This window comes from Podarcis cretensis (assembly GCF_951804945.1).
Source record: "Podarcis cretensis genome assembly, chromosome: 3".
In the NCBI taxonomy this organism is placed as follows: domain Eukaryota; kingdom Metazoa; phylum Chordata; class Lepidosauria; order Squamata; family Lacertidae; genus Podarcis; species Podarcis cretensis.
Genome location: NC_137172.1, coordinates 53,736,634 through 53,755,459, shown reverse-complemented (window position 1 = coordinate 53,755,459; position 18,826 = coordinate 53,736,634). Strand labels below are relative to the sequence as shown.

The 18,826-nt window shown below is 41.9% G+C and overlaps 1 protein-coding gene and 1 long non-coding RNA gene across 3 annotated transcripts in view; one reads left to right on the top strand and one right to left on the bottom strand.

The window, feature by feature from the left end:
- Positions 1-14,846, bottom strand: part of LOC307213796 — a 33,280-nt gene extending 18,434 nt beyond the window's left edge. Inside the window, exons 1-2 of the long non-coding RNA XR_013837695.1 lie at positions 14,743-14,846; positions 12,163-13,703 (exon numbers count right to left, since the gene is read on the bottom strand). This is a non-coding gene — a long non-coding RNA (uncharacterized lncRNA). The remainder of the gene's footprint in view (positions 1-12,162; positions 13,704-14,742) is intronic.
- PACRG (parkin coregulated) overlaps positions 1-18,826 on the top strand; it is a 221,438-nt gene that overhangs the window by 185,232 nt on the left and 17,380 nt on the right. The window lies entirely within an intron of this gene.

Genomic DNA, 18,826 nt, shown 5'->3' with positions numbered 1-18,826 from the left:
ATGGTGTAGCTCTTTTTAGTGTTATCCCAACAGGGGACCCCAATAATCCTTTTCAAACAATGTTATTGAATAGCATTCAGTGCTTAGCTGTTGCACTTAAGTTCACACCATGTCTTCAAGGCATCAAAGAGGATGTGTCATAAAACAATATTGTCTCTGCACTTGAGAGCATTATTCAGTCTCAATAAAATCTCCAGCATTTTTCATTTAACTCTTTACTGGGTTGTGTATCAGTTGGAAAAATGTCTGAAGACTGATAAATTCCTCACTTCTGTGCAGATGTCTGTGACTGACAGCCTAAAGGATTGTGTGACTCTTCTTAGGGGTTTTCTAGACAATCAAAGCTTAGCACAATGATATTTTAATCTTGCCATATAGACCCTAATTCAGGAACAATAGCACAATTTCCAGGCCACATATAATGGACGTGCATGGTAGCCAGGAGGGCTGTCCCACGTGGTTTAGTTGAACAGGCAATTTCGCTGTTAGGTATGCCAGTTTTGTTTTTTTAAGTTGAGAGTCCTATAGATCAGTGTTTCCCAACCTTGGGCCTCCAGCTGTTTTTGAACTACAATTCCCATCATCCCTGACCACTGGTCTTGCTAGCTAGGGATGATGGGAGTTGTAGTCCAAAAACAGCTGGAGGCCCAAGGTTGGGAAACACTGCTATAGATCACAGACCAGCATGAGAGCTAGTATGGTGTGAGTCTGGTGTAGTAGTTACAGCGTGGGATCAGGACCTGGGAGACCAGGGTTCAAATCCCATTCAGCCAGAAGCTCCTTGGGTGACCTTGGGACTGTCACCATCTCTTAGCTTAATTTATTTCAAAGAGTTGTTCCAAAGATAACATGAGGAGAGGGAGAACCATGAATGCCAACTGGAGTTCCTTGAAGCAAAGCGGTGTAATAACGAAAGAAATATATGGTATTTTTTTTTTTAGATCTCTACTACCTAGATGGAAAAGGTACGTGGGTAAACCACAGAGCCTAGGGTTTGTCGATCAGAAGGTTGGCGGTTTGAATCCTTGTGACGGGGTGAGCTCCCGTTGCTCAGTCCCTGCTCCTGTCCACCTAGCAGTTCGGAAGCACGTCAAAGTGCAAGTAGATAAATAGGTACCACTCCGGCAGGAAGGTAAACAGAATTCCTGTGCACTGCTCCGATTTGCCAGAAGCAGCTTAGTCATGCTGGCCACATGACCTGGAAGCTGTCTGCGGACAAATGCCGGCTCCCTCGGCCTATAGAGTGAGGACAACCCCAGAGTTGTCCGCAACTAGACCGAATGGTCAGGGGTCCCTTTACCTTTACCTTTACCTAGTTGGAAGCTGCTTGTCCGTGAATATGTCCCATAAAGCTCAGAAAATGTTTAAATGTCCCAATAATGTGATGTCAGGGACTGATTGGCAGGACGCTGACAAGTGTGCACCTGGTGAAGGGGGTCTGGAGCCTGACTTGGGAAAGGGGCTTAGTTATTTGTGGGGACCTATACCAGCCAGGAGGCAAGAGTCAGAGGCAAGGGAAACTTCAGAGATGAAGGGTGGAGCACAGGATGGGTCAGAAGAAGAGAAAGAAGCAGGTCAGGCAAGTGAAGGGCCTGGTGCTTCCCTACCCTCTCTTGCACTGCTGTCTCCCAGAACCAGGAAGAGATTGAATAGGGAAGAGCAGAGACAGCTTCCACACAGGCGTAGTCTCTTGTTGCGTGTTTGCAGCTTGTCGGGGGGTTACATAAACTGGTGGAGTGGCTGCTGTTGCTGCAACTGCTCCATAGAGTGCCTAGACACTAGACTAGTGTGGCGGGTGTGTGGGGGGGAATATTCACAGCTGTAGAAATGGCTGTGTCAGTTTGACAATAAAGAGTTAACTATCTGCCATGTTCATTCTTGACCTTGACATGTGGGTAGCAGCCAGTCTTGTGCTCTTTCCTTAGGCTTTTCCACTGTACTGGGAGAATTTGCTGGTTCTGTAGGAAAGGCAGAATCTCCGATCCTCATGGTTGGCTCTTGTAAATGTTCTCCTAGGCACACTGGAGCTCCTCTTGCAATAAGTGGCTCCCACATGACTGGAAGAATGTCTAAACGGCATCTGTATTTTGATTTATTTTGATCACTCCCCATATAGATAGTAATTTTTATTCGTGTATCTAAACAGTTATTGCTATGCCTGCTAATTATTTAACATAAAACGCTCTGGTATTATTTTTTCTAATTATCTTCACATGGGAAAACATTTGCTTGCTGAGTCTTATTAGAACAGTTTGTGTGTAATAGATGTAATTGTTGTTTTTGATTACATTTCCAGTCAAGTAAACTTGCTACTTAGCTTCATTTGCTTGATTAGCATGGTTGCAAGCCTTGGTAGCCAGGGATTACTAGAAACTGAATCAGTGACCCAGAATCTTGGAATCACACATTTGATTTACATAATTATCCAGTGCATATGTCAATACTAATGTATGTTTACTGAACATACATAAACACTGGTGACTATGAACATTCATGTGAAGGCACTGATAATACAAACCAACACAGTGAAAAAGGAATTTTGCTCTTTGCCTGGTCATGATTGAAAACCAACCCCCCATTTTATTATTGGAGAATAATATGTGCATTGGTCGTTTGGTGTACAAATTCTCTGCTTAGAAATTATGCAGATTGTTCAGGCAGTCTATGTAATTGACCGGGCCAATATAAAAAAAAATGCCTTTGACTAGTGTAGGTGATTGTTCATATTGACTGACCAACATACAACTGTTTATCACTCTGCCTTATTGTCTTTTCGTGTATATTTCCTGCACCTTCCTGTGAATGTGCAGTCACTGATGTTTTTAATGCTCATTTACCAAGAATACTACTTGAGAATGTTAAATGATCAAGCTTTCAAAAGAAGATTATGGCATGAGAGTTCTATGATTTCATTTTGTGTCCTAGATAGGAAATACACATAAATAGTATTTTAGTGGAACTTTTCTAGACACAAACCACCAGAAACCTCTCTTCAGCAGTCTCCAGTGAAATGAATATTTCTGGTAGATTGACCCTTTGAGAGTTCTCATGCCAAAAGTATACAGCACAACCAATATTGCATTCATCATTGTGTCCCCTAAGTTTTACTGTGTAGGTGCTTTCTTTTACTATTTCTTTGCTAAAATCACATTACCCATCTTTCCCTTTATACTGTCCACAAACTTCAAAAACAAAGCAGTTTATGTTTGTAGTGCCTTTTATGCTTCCCAGTTTTGTGGGTTGCATTTCTTGTTCTGTTTGTCTTATAAAATATATATAATATCTCTTCTGTGAATGGGCAGTCTGTGCTTTTTGAGAAATGAAAGGCTGTCCATTGTGGCTTGAGAGGGACAAGATAAAATAATTGCCATATCACAGATGGTTGGAAAAGCTGCTATGCACTCTATGGAAGGGTGAAAAACATGTTATTAGGAGGCAAGGGAAGAGAGCTGTCATATATAAAAGCAGCAAAGGCAGCTTCCCTTTAGGAAGGGAAACATGTCACATAGAACACAATGCAACAGTTCCAGGTGTTACTAGACCCTGAAAGATCTTTTGCATAAAAATGTACTTAACAGGGAGTATATTTCTGTGCGCAGAATGTGATATTGAGCCAACATTGGAGGCATCTTACAATGGAGCCCCATCCAAAGGCCAAATCCCGTGCTGCATACGTTGTGACATTGTCTTTTCAGTCTTGGACTGAAATTTATTTTCTTCCATATTACAAGCTGATGCTCCAGTGAAAGTTGCCAATCATGTTGAATGAGGAGAAAGCTGTGGTTATTTTATTGGATTTTTAAAAATGAACAAAAATTAGATTAAAGTATGCTTTATTTAGAATTTACTTTAGTAGTTAGGCATGCCACATGGACATGGATGCTTAAGTGGTATATAAATTCTGTGAAATAAAATAAAATACCATATTGTTGGTTGCTACAAATCCTTTTTGTGCGTGACTTGGTTTTTGTTTCTGTTTTGGTAAAACTCAGCTTCAGTGCTCCACTGTGAATAGTGTTAATATTTGTGTCTATGTAAATTAATTCCTGTTTGGTATTAACAGTGGTCATACCTGTCCCAGGGTGAGGAGGAACAATTCCTTCTCCCATTTTGCAGCATGAAAGGCTAATAACAGTCCATCAATATACTGGATAAGCCACCTGTGTTGTTTTCTCTGATTTATATCTTCCCGCTTCATATTAATGTTATTCTATCAGAAGTCTACAGCGATGCTGAGCCATATTCTTCCTCCAGGCATTGATTTACCTTTTCGTACAGGTCACTGATTTCATTATGTGAATGAGATTTGGCCTTGGGAATAAGCTTTGGTGAACTTAATCTCGTATTGTTGGGAAATATTCAAGGCTAGTTAAGTAATATTTTTCTTGAGTCAGCTTTTGTGTTTCATTAACCTCCAGAGTGTCTGTGAAATAGAGGAAACCTGTTACAGTTATTCTCCTTTTTTGGATGCAGCAGTATCACATGGGATGCTAGTCTTTTCCAATTGTCTCCTCACTCAAAATTTCTCTGTAGGCTGGCTTGTCATTTTGCCAGCATCAACAGAGCCTTGATATACTGGGAGGAGGCTCTACAGTAACAGAGCTTTAAGAGTTCATAATTCAGATCTGCCAAATATTGCAGCCAAAGCACTGATGCCATAAGAACTATTGAGCAGCCAGTTTAATGTGGGTTTCTGCCAAATTCAGTCATGCTGAATGTTGCTGATGCTGAAAGAGATGCTGAAAGAGTTTGAATTTTGTATTAGTTCAGATATCTATAGTCCGAGGTCATGGAGTAAAGCTGGGCTGAATATACCCTCCCTTTCACTGGAGCACTACTCTTTCCAATTCTCAGGGCAGGCAAATTTTAAGAATTTTCAGGATGTGGTTTTAAATTTAAAGACAAGGTGGTTGAGAGTCAGCCTCTTTCCTTCTTTCCTTCCTTAAAAAAATGTTTTCCATCACTTCCAAAAGAGGTTTCACTGTCCTCTGTAGCTTGGAAACATTCCTGGGACAGAATACCCCATGGGATCAGTGTGAAGTAATGACATTGCATCATTCTTGTGCGCATTTTTAGGAGGAAAGATGGTCCAACACGACCACAAAGTACCTAGTTGGAAGATTTCGTTTTAAATTAATGAAATTCTCAGCAGCCTCCCCATGCTGCCTGTACAGTGGCCTCTTGAGAAACAGGAAGCATTACTGGTCTCCTCCCACCTTTGTTCCTGATGTAGATCTTTGCTCACCCCTTCTTCTCTGGTAGGGGCGAGGGTCACCACTATATGGTTTGCCTCAGGTATGAAAATTTATTGGGCCAGCCCTAGTGAGTGTAGTCACCACAGGAACTCCTGGACTCATTTAATGCAGTCCCTCCCAACCTCTCTCTCCTACACAAACATATTTTGAATGCCTGAGTAGAGCTGATGTTTATCTGTAAAGGAGAGTGTGACTAGGAGGGTGTGATTATGGCGGATACTTTTAGGCCAGAAGGGTTCTTTTTGGTGGTAAGTTACTGTTTTGAAATGCATGTTGGGCACCTTCTCTGACAAAGAAGAGTGTCTTTCCTCCCTTCACTGGCCATCTTGAGTTGTGTATTCACTTCAGAAATTAATAAAAGACACAAGTCTTGTCCACTGAAACATATTATGGTACTTCCTGCCTTTCTGAGCAAATGTCATGTTTCTCGTTTTCCCACAAGGCAAAGAAGCAAATACTATTCCCTTGTCAGGATATTCTTGCATAGCGGGCACAATCATTTTGATCAGGCTACCAGTGTTTACCTTTCCCTGAATCACATACTGTGGATTTTTTATTCCTGAATATGTTAAGAGACGCGGGTGGCGCTGTGGGTTAAACTACAGAGCCTAGGGCTTTCTGATCAGAAGGTCGGCGGTTCAAATCCCCGTGACGGGGTGAGGTCCCGTTGCTCGGTCCCTGCTCCTGCCAACCTAGCAGTTTGAAAGCACGTCAAAGTACAAGTAGATAAATAGGTACCGCTCTGGCGGGAAGGTAAACGGCATTTCCGTGCACTTCTCTGGTTCGCCAGAAGCGGCTTAGTCATGCTGACCACATGACCCGGAAGCTGTATGCCGGCTCCCTTGGCCAATAAAGCACAACTGGACCTAATGGTCAGGGGTCCCTTTACCTTTACCTTAACTTAAGAGAACACAACTGTGTTTTGAGCTGTGCAGAATTTTAAAAGAACGAGGTTCGGCATAGGGTCACACTGAGGTAATCTCAGATACTTAAGCTTCATCTTGGACACAAATTTGGCTATGGCCTCAACAGACCAAAACGCCATGCTAAGATAATGTTCCATTGATAATGAAATATCACTGCAGAACCATCAGTCTGTTCCAAAAGACTGTAGCAAAATGGCTACAAAAATTAGTTTGTGAACTTCCATCAATCAACCTGACATGGACATCTGCTACTCAACTTATTTCATTGTAACCACTTGTTCTAGTCATTTATTTGATTTCTACCCCACCTTTCAACCCCGAGGATTCCCTAGATGACTTATATTAGAAATACATGAAATACAACTACAGGGGCCTCCAACACCTGTAGCAAATATTTCTCCCCCTTCCTTACACATAGGAACTCAATAGGAACAGGTGTAGTTGAAAATGAAGGCATATTCTGCCTAATAGAAGACTAGACATATGAAGGAGTGAAGCACTAGTTATTTAGGTGTACAATGAAAAGCTTTGAAATGAACATCAAAAGTTTTGCAAATATGCCAAAGAATGATCAGATTCTGACATCCATAAGTGATGTAGATGTCACTACTAGAGAGGTGTACTTATCATGGCCTATGGAAGAAACTACAGCAACATCTCAAAATAATGCAGAGACTTATTCATGGCATGTCAAAAGGTCCATAGAAGCAACACTTGAAGCCCTATGTGCTTTTAATCCATGCACTGTAATTGGGAATGAAGAAGTGCCTTTGAGTAAGGACTTACAGAAGCAATGCCCAGCTCTGTTGCCTGTGATCTGCAGATACAGCATCAAAGATAAGACAGATGCATGTACTGTTACATATTTTTAAAAAAGGCTATTGCAACATTTCGGAGATAAGCTGAAAAAGGATGCAGGTAATGAAAATGAGGAAACATTAACTTCAAGAGCAGCATGAAGCCAGCAGCTATATTTGTTGTTGTTGTTTAGTCATTTAGTTGTGTCCGACTCTTCGTGACCCCATGGACCAGAGCATGCCAGGCACTTCTGTCTTCCACTGCCTCCCGCAGTCTGGTCAAACTCATGCTGGTAGCTTTGAGAACACTATCCAACCATCTCGTCCTCTGTCGTCCCCTTCTCCTTGTGCCCTCCATCTTTCCCAACATCAGGGTCTTTTCCAGGGAGTCTTCTCTTCTCATGAGGTGGCCAAAGTACTGGAGCCTCAGCTTCACGATCTGTCTTTCCAGTGAGCACTCAGGGCTGATTTCCTTAAGAATGGATAGGTTTGATCTCTTGCAGTCCATGGGACTCTCAAGAGTCTCCTCCAGCACCGTAATTCAAAAGCATCAATTCTTCGGCGATCAGCCTTCTTTATGGTCCAGCTCTCACTTCCATAAATCGCTACTGGGAAAACCATAGCTTTAACTATACGGACCTTTGTTGGCAAGGTGATGTCTCACCTATATGGGAAGCAGCTATATGGGAAACACCACATCTATAACAGTTTCAAATGCAGCATTTGATCTTCATTATAAAATTTGAAAAAAAACTTCCCACCCATTTCCCCCATGGAAACAGAAAGTATAGAAGCAGAACTAAAAGTTATTCACACACTTTCTGAGTTTTCCAGATCCCAATACATTTCAAGGGCTATTAGCGAGGTTGAATGATTAAACGTCTGCTATTTTCCCAAGATGATGTTCATGTTGCATCAAATTGGGATATGAAGCCATGCAAACATCTCTGACTTGATCTTGCATTGAAAAGGAGCAGCAGATCTTTAGTATTCATAATTGACTAGGATACTGCGTCAGCTGTAACTACATTGAGGAAATTGAGAGTTGACTAATATTTGCATCAATTTTTAAACAGACTCCCCACCCCCACCGCTTTTAACCTCACATAATGAAATTACTTCTTGAGTTAATAAATGGAGTTGCCTGGGATATCCTGAAAGTGTTGATAAAAAGTGCTCTCCATAAACAGGTGGTTCTGCTTTCAGAATGATGTAGGTGAGATCTTAGTAAAAGGAACTGGTTAAATTTCAACAAAAGTCTCATTATGAATGAGAAAGAGGTCCAGATTCTGGCTCGCCCACAGATCCCATGTAAAATATGAGGACAGCCATTCCACCACCCCACAATTAACACTGAACGGGATGTAACATAATTCCCATAGTTCTCAGGGGGGCAGCTCAAACTGCTTCTGGCAACAAACAACCCCATGTGCTAGGAGCTCCAGGCTGTGGGTGAGTTGTTTGGACCTTTCTAAAAGACAAACAACAGCAACAACACCCTGCTACCAGACAGAGGCAATGCTGCAGCCATCGGACTGTATTATCCAGTGTACAGGAGGGACTTGGTCTCATCCCCATGCAGAAGTGGGACAGATCAGATTTTAATAGGTCCATCCATCCCTACATGTCAGGACATACTTCTTTGCCTTCTTGCCAGAGGTTATTATTGCTTACAGTGTGTTCAATTTCCCCCTATCATTTTGTTTTCTCATAACAATGAGAATGTATTGGTAATTTTTCCAATATAATCCAGTGACTATATTATATCTGGACTATAAATTATGTTTACTTTAGAATTTGACATTTTTATATTTGTGTTATACTCCGACTCAAATTATTCCTACTGCCTTACCATAGACTATTGCTTCCTATGCCCCCAGAAGCAATATCTGCTAACCTCTTTCAACCCTCTGTTAAGCACAATAAATAGGTGTATCAAAACTGTTGACGTGGTGATACGCATGCCACCTGTGCATTGTATAATTCTGTACAGTGGAAAATGTAAGAATACTTACTGATAAAATTAGATGAGCTAATTTTGAGCTAGGCAAGTGTAAAATACTCAGGTTGGACAACATATTATATAGGCTGGGGATCTGTGCAACTGGCACTAGTTTCATATATGTATCATATGATATAATTATTGGCTCCTTTTTATGTCTGCTAACATGTATATGTGCAGCACCAGGAAATAATTAAATAAATCAATTCAAACAGAATTGAAATGGTGAAATGGTGAGAGCTGGAGTGTCCTTGTGGCTCATGAGGAGACCCTCCCTGCACTGGCAGAGGAAAAGGCGTGCAGGGGGAGCACACCGCCCCCAGCAGCACAATCCCGGCAGGGTGCCATTGCGGCTGCCCCCCCCGCCTGCGCTGGGCGCCACGTCCCCAGGACACGCACCCCACCCCTACGGGCGGCCGCCATGCCCCCAGGACACACGCCAGCCCTGTCCCCGCTTGCTCTCTTCCCCCTCCCCCGGTGCCGGAGCATGAAGCTGTCTCCCTGGAGCCCAAAGAGGACATCCGTCAGAAGAGACCGGAGGTGCAGCAGGGCCTAAATAAACATGACTAATGGAAACCTAGGAGCACGTACATTAGCAGCTAACCTAACCTTTTATTATGTGGAGATCTTTATACAAATTCCATCTAACCTCTCGTTCAATATTTTTTGTTTTGTTTTGCTAAGTCCAGTCACACCACATGACTATGCATCACCCAAGAGAGCAGGACCAAGGAATAGATAGTCCCTTGGCTGTCCTTCTCTGCTTATGACTCTATGGTCCCATAGTGTAGCGTTGCAACAAACTGAGGATTTGCCAAGAAAAACTCACTGAAATGAAACAGTTCAGTAAACAACCAGCTTCACTTAATTTTAAGCGTTCTAATTCAATTTCAGTCAATTATACAGTTGCAATCCATATCTTGTTACAAACGCCAAATAATATATACGTGCATTTTAAACAGCACATTTACGTACCTCACAGCACTCTTTTTTAAAAGATGTTATTGTGGTTTGCAATCAAGTGCTCAGTTGTGATTATAGTTTTTTTTAAAAAACCACTCATCAGTATATTAATTGCTTAATGCCTATTATTTAAATGCAAATCTGATAAAGTACTTCATTTTCTGTTACATGGATTATTTTCTAGTTAAATGAACCATACAAAAACATTTGTACCTTGGTTTTCGAAGGGTCACCAGTTTCATTTTTTCTTGTTTTCTCTGAAGTTATTTCTGATAAAGCTGTTATTTAAACTAAAATTCCAGAAAAAGCCACTATAAAAAACCACTGTTTGATCCTGACCTATTCTGGCTAACCAAACAAACCATAGGTTTCCAAGTTTGGGTAATGCAGAGAACTATAGTTGTGCAAAATTGGAAGCAAACATTTCTGATTTCCTCTTTGTGGTTACAAGAAGTAAGTGGGGGAGGGCAAACCTGAGGCTTCCCATTTCTTGTTCATAAAATGGGATGCCATCGTCTGAACTGGGCTTTACCCTGTTAATGGAAGAACACCAGCACTCCTAGGTTTTCCATTAACAGAAGTAGTTTCAAAGTGTTGTATTGGTTTTCTCAAACATATACAACGTACCCTAGCAATTGTCATGTACCGGTATATGATGCAGATCTCTAAAATACAGAGGGAGGGAGGGAGGGAGGGAGGGGGAGAGAGAGAGAGAGATAGAGAGATTGCATGTTACAGCTATTAATAAAATGATAGTTTCTGTTTTGGGATATTAGTCTATGTCCCAAAATTTCACAAACCTTTTGGGACTTAATGTGGTTTTTTTCTGATCTTATTTAAGATCAGGATAGATCTTATTTAAGATCAGGATAGTTTTATGCAGTGGTTTGTTCTATGGTATTTATAATCTTCCCCCAAAAAGAATTAGCACATGGAATGGCTTCAGTTGTTATCGAAGCACAGAGCTTCCGTAGGGGTTTTCACTATTAAAAATGAAATGTTTTCTAGGGTTAAGACTAGCTCCATGGAGAGCTTAGAAACTTAAAGAGTAATAAGATTATAGAATTTAAGTTAACTGGGGAGCTGACAGCTTCTGGCTACTTAGCAATCAGAAAGTGGCTTCAAATTGCTTGTGATTATTTCCAGGGAAATAAAGTTACAGGCTGGAGTCCTGTACCCACTTACCCAGAAGTAAGTCTCATTGAAGTCACTGAAGCTTACTTTTGAGTAAACATGAATAAGACCAATAACCCAGCTTGGGAGGATGTCTGAAATTCATAATGTAGGTAGTCTCTGGTAGTAACAGACATTGTTCATTGTACTGTACAGCAGTGTCTCCAATTGTAAGAACAGGAGTCTAAGGAATCCCAAGATGTTATGGGGTAATGGACAGCATTGGGTTTAGACCCATAAAATGCCATTACCCTTCCTAACCAAATTAATAAAGTCCCTTGTATGAAGAAATAACTTCAGTGCAAGTTGTAAATAAATATGTTGAGATGCTAATTTCTCATTGTAGATATAGAATAAATACCGCATCAAACTTTAATGTGTTGAAAACAAAGGGACTGAATATATTTTGCTCAGCATATCGTTCTTTGATCTTTATCTTGTAAAGGTAGTCCAAGAAATATTCTGAGGATGATGGCAAAACAAGACACTTGCTTGCTAACACACATAATTTTAAAAGTATCAAAACAGAACAAAGACAAGAGGGGATAGTGCTAATAGGTGTGTGACTTTCATAAAGTACAGGAGATTATTATCTAATAAAAATTCATAGTTTATCAGAAGAGAATGAAGGAGTTAATTAAATGTAGGGATTATGCTGTGTTGATGACAAAAATATGAGTCTCTTGGAAAAGAGGTTCACATCTGGCTGTCTCTTTCCCCTGCGCTCTGCAGATTTACAGGGCCATAAAATACAGATAAGGAAAGAAAGTTAAACTCTTGTTAATTACCATTACTCCTCAACAGGGGAAGGGGCCCCTGTTGGAAAAATCAACATGGGCCTTAATTTTAGGCTGCTGTCATAATCACCTTTGTACAAAGTGAACTTCATGGTTGAGTGAGGATTTGATCCCTCGCCTCCCAGGTCCTAATTTGACATGCTTTAACCACTACACTATGCTACACTGGCAACTAATTAAAGACCTGTTCCTACACAGAGCTATTGCTCAATCATACTAAGAGCACTTAAATCTACCCATCAACATTACCTGTTGAATATGAAAGCTCATCGTCCGATGCTTTCCCTATAAAGAGCGGTGTGAAGCAGACTGTGTTCTCGCCCCAAATCTCTTTGGCGTATTCTTCTCCTGGTTGTTCTCCTTTGCCTTCAGCTTGATTGAAGATGGCGTGTATGTTCATTCAAGGAGTGACTGCGATCTGTTCCACCTGGTTCAGCCTTGGTCTCCGCACCAAGACAAAAGTATACCGGGTTCTTATCTGAGGAACGTTGCTTTCAGATGATGCAGCCTTGACAGCACACTCTGAGGAAGCTTTACAGAGACTCACCAACCATTTTGCCCAAGCCTTCAGGGAGTTTGGCCTTACTATCAGCCTGACAAAGACCAACAACCTGGGTCAGGATGTCACCATTGCTCCATGCCATCATCATCGGTAACCACAAGCTTGAGGTGGTAGACAATTTCGTCTCTGTGAGTTCTACTATAACCAGTAGCCTCTCCATCATGGCTGAGCTGGGTAAGTGTATTGGCAAGTCAGCTACGGCTATGGGTCACCTCTCCAAAGAGGTATGGGAGAATGTGATGCTAACAACCAATACCAAGGTGAAGGTCTACCATGTTGCACATGTTGCTTTATGGAAGTGAGTCGTGAGCAACTTAAACTGTCAAGAATGGTGCCTCAATGCCTTCTACATGTGCTGTTTCAGGAAGATTTTGGGTATCACATAGCAGGACAGAGTTTCAAACAAAGATGTGCTCTCCCAAGCTCATATTCCCAGCACACTCCTGTCTTAGCAGTCTCTATGCTGGCTTCGTCATGTCCACAGAGTGGAAGATGGCAGGATCCCCAAAGGACATGCTCTACAGGGAGCTGGCTTCAGGCACCAGGTCCATTGGCAGACCCACTTTTTGTGGGTCCTTGACATCAACTCCACAGTGTGGGAATCCCTTGCAGATGACCACAGTGCCTGGAGACAGACAGTCAGATCATATATCCACAGCAGTGACCAGAGGAGGAATGGCTGCTGGGAGGAGCACAGAGAGAAGAAACTGTTGGGATTTTGCTACGTGCTTTGATCCAGCTTTTTCACAGAAGCAATTAGTGAGTTGGCCAAAGGCCAGGAAGTCTGAGCAGAGGAGTTTTCTGCCTGATGATATTTGAACCTTGGAAACAACTGTGCTATTGGTCAAGGTAGGTTGGTTGGTTGGTTGGTTGGTCTGTTGGTGTTAGCTGAAGTTTGAGTTCAGAGAGAGAGTTAAGATCCCTGTCTGTATCTTGTATATAGCAACTTGTGAGTCTGCTGTAAATAATAAACCTCTAAGTAACCAAGTTACTAGTGAGCAGTGTTTTGTTCCTGGTCATCCTGTCAGCTTGCAACCAGATACTTCCAGAAAGTCTGCGTATACTCTGCAATATCCAACAGAAACGTTGTGGTGCATCTGCAGCAGTACAGTTGGATGCCAGATATCTGCCCCATGTATGTCTTGTATCATTCTCTACAGCCACAGGAGGCACTGCAACCTTCCAACAGTTTGACTTCACCTGCAAAGGCGCACTCCTCCACTGTGTCCTGAGACAGATGGATATAAACAACATCTTAGAATTTCTCTGGACTTGGTGTTGTTGTTTTTTAGTCGTTTAGTTGTGTCCGACTCTTCGTGACCCCATGGACGAAAGCACGCCAGGCACTCCTGTCTTCTACTGCCTCCTGCAGTTTGGTCAAACTCATGCTGGTAGCTTCGAGAACACTATCCAACCATCTTGTCCTCTGTTGTCCCCTTCTCTTTGTGCCCTCCATCTTTCCCAACATCAGGGTCTTTTCCAGGGAGTCTTCTCTTCTCGACTCAAGTATTGGAGTCTGAGCTTCAGGATCTGTCCTTCCAGTGAGCAGGATCTGTCCTTCCAGTGAGCCTGGACTTAGTATCCTTACCTAAACAGTTAATTAGATGAGGAAATGAATACTTCTTGTCAAAGGTGGTGGTGTTTTGGTTTTGGTTTGCCCTGTTTTAGTGTTAGATTTTAATAAGAAAGTACCTCTATACAATGATATCGCATCATGCTCTATAGTAATACAATTACAGAAATAGTATTCTTTCAGAAGATCAATTATAAAGTCCTGTGGATGCTACACTGATTAGATAATAGGATTGGAAGGAATCAAGGAGAATATAATTGATGCCTAGTCCTGATTCGTAATTCACAGTATAAAATGAGTTTCAAACGTATACAGCTCTTGCTCATTTGTAATGGTAATTTTAAGAAAAATTAAATTACTCCTTCTGTGGCATAAAAAATATTTAATATACCAGTTAGGCATCAATTTTTTGTCAGGTAAAAATTGGATATAGTAATTTCCAAATAAAATAAGTTCTGGGAACTCTTATCTGTGTGGTAAAACAACATTTTTTTCCGTTGATGAACACACTTTTCACTTTCTTGCCTTTTCTCTGCTGCCTGCATTGGTGCTCTCAAACAACAATTCTTTAAATTCAGTATTACCGGTACATCTTGCACTCAGTTGAGCTTGGAGCACAGCTTGCTCAAGAGGGATCAGGTGAATACATTTTGCCACACAAATGCATCTGACTTGTGGTAAAAGCCTTCCTTACCATTTAGAAAGATGATAACAGATAGCCAGGTTCTCCTGAGAAAAGCACAAATAGTGTTGAAAGTGGGGTCTCATATGACCAACCACCCAAGATCATCAAGAATCTGCCACTGATCTGCCAGACTAGTCACTCTAAAAAGGGAGAACATTTTAGCCTGTCATGATTTTTTCTCATGAAACCTATGCTGGTTTCATAACTGCATAGTGGGGGTACTTCTAAAGGCTTCCAGGCTGACTGCTGAAGAATCTCCTCTAGAACCTTTCCAGTTATAATTGTCAAGTTAACCAGTCTGTAGTTGCCTGGATCTTCTCCTTCTCCCATTTTGAAGATGGGGGTGCCATTTGCCAATCTATATGGCACTTGATATTGTGGCAGTTCACCTATTCTTCAAAATTTATAGAAGAGACCCTGAAATCACACCTGCAAGTTAATAGCAGTCATGAAATACTTCAACTACCCTGATATCTGTTGGAACTCAAACTCTGCCAAGAATGTAAGTTCCAGCAAATTCCTCACTTGTCTTACTGACAGTTTCATTTTCCAAAAGTTGGAAGAAGCAACAAGGTGATCATCTATCTTGGACTTGATCCTCACCAACAGGGAAGAACTGATTGACAAAGTGGAAATACTGACAACCTTGGGAGGAAGTGATGTCATTTTGAGTTTCATTATACAGAGCCAAGGGAATCATAGAATCATAGAATCATAGAGTTGGAAGATACCACAAGGGCCATTGAGTCCAACCCCCTGCCAAGCAGGAAACACCATCAGAGCACTCCTGACATATGGTTGTCAAGCCTCTGCATAAAGACCTCCAAAGAAGGAGACTCCACCACACTCCTTGGCAGCAAATTCCACTGTCGAACAGCTCTTACTGTCAGGAAGTTCTTCCTAATGTTTAGGTGGAATCTTTTTTCTTGTAGTTTGGAACCATTGCTCCGTGTCCGCTTCTCTGGAGCAGCAGAAAACAACCTTTCTCCCTCCTCTATGTGACATCCTTTTATATATTTGAACATGGCTATCATATCACCCCTTAACCTCCTCTTCTCCAGGCTAAACATGCCCAGCTCCCTTAGCCGTTCCTCATAAGGCATCGTTTCCAGGCCTTTGACCATTTTGGTTGCCCTCCTCTGGACACGTTCCAGTTTGTCAGTGTCCTTCTTGAACTGTGGTACCCAGAACTGGACACAGTACTCCAGGTGAGGTCTGACCAGAGCAGAATACAGTGGCACTATTACTTCCCTTGATCTAGATGCTATACTCCTATTGATGCAGCCCAGAATTGCATTGGCTTTTTTAGCTGCCGCGTCACACTGTTGGCTCATGTCAAGTTTGTGGTCAACCAAGACTCCTAGATCCTTTTCACATGTACTGCTCTCAAGCCAGGTGTCACCCATCTTGTATTTGTGCCTCTCATTTTTTTTGCCCAAGTGCAATACTTTACATTTCTCCCTGTTAAAATTCATCTTGTTTGTTTTGGCCCAGTTCTCTAATCTGTTAAGGTTGTTTTGAAGTGTGATCCTGTCCTCTGGGGTGTTAGCCACCCCTCCCAGTTTGGTGTCATCTGCAAATTTGATCAGGATGCCCTTGAGTCCATCATTCAAGTCGTTGATAAAGATGTTGAATAACACCAGGCCCAAGACAGAACCCTGTGGCACCCCACTAGTCACTCTTCTCCAGGATGAAGAGGAACCACTGATGAGCACCCTTTGGGTTCGTTCAGTCAGCCAGTTACAAATCCACTGAGTGGTAGCATAGTCAAGACCACATTTTACCAGCTTCTTTACAAGAATATCATGGGGCACCTTGTCAAATGCCTTGCTGAAATCAAGGTAGGCTACATCCACTGCGTTCCCTTCGTCTACCAGGGTTGTAATTCTGTCAAAAAATGAGAACAGGTTAGTCTGACATGACTTATTTTTCAGAAATCCATGCTGACTATTGGTGATCACAGCATTCCTTTCTAGGTGCTCACAGACTGTTTGCTTAATGATCTGCTCCAGAATCTTCCCTGGTATTGATGTCAGACTGACTGGGTGGTAATTATTTGGGTCCTCTCTTTTCCCCTTTTTGAAAATAGGGACAACATTTGCCCTCCTCCAGTCTGCCGGGACTTCGCCTGTTCTCCAGGAATTCTCAAAGATGACTGCCAGTGGTTCTGAGATCACATCTGCCAGTTCTTTTAATACTCTTGGATGCAGTTCATCTGGCCCCGGAGACTTGAATACATCTAAACTAGCCAAGTATTCTTGTATTATCTCCTTAGTTATTCTGGGCTGTGTTTCCTCTGCTGAATCATTTGCTCCAAATTCTTCAGGTCAGGCATTGTTTTCTTTATCGGAGAAGACTGAGGCAAAGAAGGCATTGAGGAGTTCAGCCCTTTCTGTGTCCCCTGTTTGCATTTCACCATCTTCTCCTCTGAGTGACCCCACTGTTTCTTTGTTCTTCCTTTTGCTACGAACATACCCATAAAAGCCTTTTTTGTTGCTTTTAACCTCTAGCAAGCCTAAGTTCATTCTGTGCTTTAGCTTTTCTGACTTTGTGTCTACACGTGCTGGCTATTTGTTTGAATTCCTCTTTGGTGGTTTCCCTCCATTTCCATTTTTTGTACACATCCTTTTTTAATCTTAACTCAGTTAAAAGTTCTTTAGATAGCCACCCTGGCTTCTTTAGGCACCTTCCATGTTTCCGTCTCATTGGTATTGCCTGAAGTTGTGCTTTTACTATCTCCCTCTTAACAAACTCCCAGCCATCATGAACTCCCTTTCCTTTTAGTATTACTGTCCATGGGATCTCACTCAGCACTTCCCTAAGTTTTATGAAGTCAACTTTCTTAATGTCCAGAAATTGAGTCCTAGTATGCTTGGCTTCTCCTTTCCGCTGTATAGTAAACTTCAGAAGAGCATGATCACTCGCGCCTAATGATCCTTCCACTTCTACCCCACTAACCAGGTCATCAACATTGGTTAGGACCAGGTCTAAAATGGCTGTTCCTCTTGTTGCTTCTCCCACTTTCTGGACAATGAAGTTGTCTGCAAGGCCAGTGAGGAATCTGTTTGACCTTATGCTCTTGGCTGAGTTTGACATCCAACAAATATCTGGGTAATTGAAGTCCCCCATTACTACTATCTCCCTTCCTTTTGCATGCTTGGCCATCTGTTCCAGGAAGGCATCATCTATGTCCTCCGTTTGGCTTGGGGATCTATAGTAAACTCCCACAATGAGGTCCCTGTTATTCTTCTCTCCCTTAATTTTGACCCAAATGCTCTCACTTTGGCTTTGAGGTTCTAAATCTTGGATCTCTTCACAGGTATACACATCCCTGACATATAATGCCACTCCTCCTCCTTTCTTGTCTGGTCTGTTTCTCTGAAATAGATTGTATCCCTCCATTATTACATTCCAATCGTGGGACTTATCCCACCAGGTTTCAGTGATGCCTATTATGTCATATTTAGTTTGCTGTACCAAGAGCTCAAGCTCATCTTGTTTATTTCCCATGCTTTGCACATTAGTGTACAGACATTGAAGTCCATTAATCATTCCCCCGTGTCTCTTATTTAAGGATTTTTTCCTCCCACCACTAGGTCTGCGTGCTGTTTGCTCCATTTGATCTATGACATTTGGATGATCATCTTCATCAATTGATAGACTCCTACCTTCAGGAGCACTGTCTCCCTCCCCCACATTAGTCAGTTTAAAGCCCTCCTGATGGGGTTTCTGAGATTTCTGGCAAAAACATTCTTCCCAACTGTTGTGAGGTGCAGCCCATTGCTTGCCAGAAGTCCATCTTCAAGAAACTGCAGTCCGTGATCTAAGAATCCAAACCGTTCCTGTTTACACCATTTGTGAAGCCAGCTGTTCACTTCCACTATTTTTCCCTCTCTCCTTGAGCCACGTCATTCAACTGGGAGGACAGATGAGATGACAATTTGTGCATTTAATTGCTTCAATTTCCTGCCCAGAGCCTCGTAGTCTCTTTTGATCTTCTGGAGGCTATTGCTTGCAGTGTCATTGGTTCCCACATGAACCAAGAGGAAGGGGTATTTGTCAGTGGGTTTTATGATTCCTTGCAGTCGTTCAG